This window comes from Enhydra lutris, unplaced genomic scaffold, assembly GCF_002288905.1.
Source record: "Enhydra lutris kenyoni isolate GAN:26980312 unplaced genomic scaffold, ASM228890v2 scaffoldscaffold12, whole genome shotgun sequence".
In the NCBI taxonomy this organism is placed as follows: domain Eukaryota; kingdom Metazoa; phylum Chordata; class Mammalia; order Carnivora; family Mustelidae; genus Enhydra; species Enhydra lutris.
In genome coordinates, this window is record NW_019154096.1 from 46,995,019 (window position 1) to 46,999,542 (window position 4,524).

Consider the following 4,524-nt stretch of genomic DNA (forward strand, 5'->3'; position numbering starts at 1 on the left):
CAGAGAGACTTGTTTGCTTTGTTAGTAACAACTAACGTCTAATGACTGGTCACTATGTGCCAGATGCTACCCTAAGCATTTTATTTTTTCTCATTCAATATTTCCATTGCCCTATGCTATGAGGTAAGTATGATTTTATCATCCCCATTTTACAGATGAGGAGACTGAGGACTGGTTTGGTTAAGCAGTGCGCATGTTCTCACAGTGAGCGACTAGATCTAGTGATTAGCCTAGACTGCTTCTAGATTCCATGCTCTTCCCTCCATGCCTCAGTGGGGACTTGACTAGAGATGCATTCTTCAGCAGGGAAGCAAAATGATTGAATTCTATACCAATACTCTGGATACAAATGAAACATTTTAACAACACCACAGACTAAAAATTAATTGAAAAGGAGCTGAAACACACAGAGCAGTCAGTGCCCAAGGAGCTGCTCTCTTCAAACAGAATGCACCAGGAACTGAGAACCAACTCTCCTAAATGAGATTAGTCAGCAGGCACAATCTGCCCAACCTGGCCCGGAAATGGTTTTCAAACGTGTTACTTACTGATAGGGCCACTTTGATCTCAGCTAAATGCTAACAGTGTCTCCCTATTTACCGATTTAGATTGCAGCCCTTCCTGGCTGACCATGCGTGAACTATTCTAACCCAGGAAAGAGCAGTGGGGTCAACCCTGAGAAGATGCTGGGCTCTAAAATGATGCTTTTTGTGCCTGTTAATGAATATTGATTACCAAAAGGAGGAGAGTCAAGCATTTGTCTGTTTTTCCGCAGTAGTCTAGGGCAGAGAATGCCCAGATCAGTTCGTTCATTCATTCACTGGGCAAATATTAACTTCCTAATTTGTTCAAGCACCGTGATGGTAGGTGTGGAGGATATGGTGGTGAGGGAAATCAGACAAATTCCTCAAGCAGTTTGCAGTCTAGTGAAGGAAAAGGACACCAATCAAAGAATCACTAACAGGGGTGCCTAGGTGGCTCACTTGGTTAAGCAGATGCTTTCAGTTCAGGTCATGATCCCAGAGTCCAGGGATCAAGCCCAGCATGGGGGCTCCCTGCTCAACGGGGAGTCTGCTTCTTCCTCCCCCTCAGCCTGGTTGTGCTCTCTCTCTCCCTGTCAAATAAATACATAAAATCTTTAAAAAATAAATAAAATTCCTTTCAAAAATATAATCATAAGAAGTGTGCAATTATAACTATAGTGAATGCTTTGAAGAAGTAGGGTGTAAAGGCAGGAAATTCCCCTGCTCTAGGAAGCAGGAAAGCATTCCCTGAGGCAGTGAGGATTGAGCAGAGATCTGAAAGGGAAAAGAGATAATAGTGGGAGCACAAGATTCGAGAACATCCCTGCGGCAGGAAGAATGCCGCCTGGTCAAGGAATCAAAGGTGTCTAGAGTGGCTGGTTTGAGACCAGACTGGGAAGGTCAGCCTAGCCCTGCTAAGCCTGACAGAAAAAATCAGGGATTTGCTATTTTATGCCAAGAACAAAGGTGGGTCAATAAAATGTTTTCAGTGTTTCTTGGGGAATGTGTGCCATGATTAGATCTGCATTATTCCAGAAAAACCCCTACTGAAGGGAAAGTGGATTGGAAGGAGGTAAGAGTTTATTTAGTCCTTCTCTTCCTGCATTTAAAGAACATTTATTGTATGTATACTGATGCTGTCCAATAGGAATATAACCAAAGCCACATTTATCATTTTGAATTTTCTAGAAGTCACAGTAAAGAAAGTAAATAACAGTCCTAGCGAGATTAATTTTAGTATATTTTGCCCGATATATCTATAATATTACCATCTCAGCATGTAGTAATATAAAAGAAGTACTAGTGAAGTATACTTTTTTTCATACTTAGTCTTTGAAATCTGCTGTGTATTTCACACAGCTCAACTCAGAAACAAAATTTTCAATAGAAATACATCTATATTTCAATTTAATAAAATTACACTTAAAAAAAAAGTTTGCATAGCCAAGTTGTTCCAAACATACTTAAAAGTTTAATAACTGAATCAACTACCAGTTTTTAATTTAAAATTGAGTAATATTAAAAATCCAGTTCCACCATCACAGCTGCCACATTTCAAACACTCAACAGCCATATAAGGCTAGTGCTACATATTGGACAGAGCAGAAGGAAATTTTCCATCACTGCAGAAAGCTGTATTTGCAAACACAGATGTATCTGCTGATGAGGCCCTGGGCACTCATCAGCATCCTTTTGGAAGTCCTAATCTTTCAAATATTCATATTTGAATATTCATATTCATCTAGAACAACTCCACTATTTCATTTTTTTTTTTAATTTTATTTATTTATTTGACAAACAGAGATCACAAGTAGGCAGAGAGGCAGGCAGAGAGGAAGGAAAGCAGGCTCCCCGATGAGCAGAGAGCCCGACACGGGGGCTCGATCCCAGGAGCCCGGGATCATGACCTGAGCCAAAGGCAGAGGCTTTAACCCACTGAGCCACCCAGGCGCCCCCCACTATTTCGTTTTATGAGGGCTGAACACATTCAGCAGGCTTTTGGTAGTGTTTTTTGTTTCTCAGGAAGATTTTCCTACTGGGAGGAAAATGAACTAATCTGTTGAACTAAAGATCCAGTCTGCTTGGCTGTTCATTTCTTTTTTGAATCCTTGCCCTAGGATCCCTCCGAGTAAACCAAGTAAGCCGAGCCAACATCAAAGTACTAGCACTTTTGTGAGTCCTTATGCAAACTACAGCTCCTCACACGTCATGCCTGGCAGCACCTATCTGCAAAGAGCAAACATTGATTTTTCAGGTCTCATAATGATAATTACAAAATTCAACAAGCCACAGGACCAATGATCTTCCTACAGGCTCTTCTTCTTCTGGGGTCCACAGTCAAAGGGGGAGTTCCCACCAGAAGAGGGGGACCTGGGAGCAGAGGCGTCATTGAGAGGTGTCTGGCCCAGCAGGCCCAGGCACCAGGGCCCCAGCTGCTGGTCTGATCTGCCAGGTGCCCGCCCTCTTCACACAGTACCCCCCACCCCTGGCTCCCCTTCTTCTTTACTCCCCATTTGGCTCAAAACCGAGGAGGGCGATTTCTTTCTCTGTCACTCTAAGAATTATTGCAAATTTCTATAGAAACTAATTTTGCCCTTGCTCTCAACTGTGGGCAATGCATAACATTCACACCCACCTTTGTCTTTTGCCACGACTTCCTCCCACCCCAATCCCATCTGATACTTTAACACAACAGATGTGAAAGAGCCCAATTCTATTCACTTTTCCACCAGAAATGTGAGCTCCTTGGAAGCAGGGACCAAACGTTATCTTCTTGTGTTTTAAAAAAAAAATCTTGAAAATTCTCTACCCAGCTTCTCATCCATTTTACTTAGTTACATGAGTGATTGTTGCTTCTTGTGTAATAATACCTAATGTCAGTTGAGCATTAAATGGCAAGCCCTTTATACAGATTCTCCCATTTAATTCTTATATCCATTCTATAGGGTAGACATTATTTTCATTGTTTTACAGATTAGGGAACCGAGGCTCCGGGAGATTAAATAACATTTAAAATCACGCATCCAGTGAGAGGCAGTCAGGAACTAAAAGCAGTTCTAATCTGGAGTTTACTGCTACGTGACACTGCTTTCCTAGGACGTTTTGCTACTGTATCCTTTTATTAAGTTTCTGGCGAGTTTACACTTGGTCTGAGAGAGAAAGGTTAGGCTCTGTCAAACACTCTTTGTGCCTCTTCCTTTCAGCAATAAGGCCCCTAAAGAGGCTAAGCATGACCCAGACTTGACCTACAGACATCAAGCCAGACGACAGCAATCTGGAGCAAACGCCTGCCTCCTCTCCTCTAGGGCTCGTAATCTCTGAGTTCAGTCTGGGGGTGCTTATCAATTCTCCCACCTGCTCCACTCCCCAGTACTCCACCCCTGACTTTTGGCATGACAAAGTTTCAGCCCAATGGGAAGACAGGCTGTCCGCCCTTAGGGAATGCAGTTCTCTCATTCCATAACGGGCAAAACTGGTATCTAGAAGGGCAAATTATGCTCAAGGATACAGAACGAGTTAGTCGCAGTTCAGTTACTGGGTTTCGCTCACTTAACACAGTAATGTGCTTCATCCCCAAAGCAGACAAACGCAAACCAGCTCCTCACAAGGGAACACCAAGCCTTAGGTCGGAGTCTTCAGAAAAGCCCAGGGAAAGCCCCAGAATAGGGGTGCGGACCCAGGGACAGGACTTCGGTCCTCCGTCCCGCCTCTGCCCCGGCTCCCTCAGACTCACCTCAGTCCCACCTCGCGTCCTAGTTCTAGGCCCCGCCCCCTTGGAGGCCGCAGCCAATCGGGGAGCCACGAGCCCGCCGCTTGTGGCGCGCCCCCTTCCTGCCAGCCCCGCCCCCGCCGGCAGTGACGTGCCCCGCCCCGCAGCCGCGGGATTCAAACTCCCGGAAGCGGCGCGGGTGCCGCAGGGTGTGACTGGGCCGACGCGAACGCCGGCACTGGCCTCAGGTGCCGGCTGGCGGTGGGAAGGCGACAGCCGAGGGTGACAAGG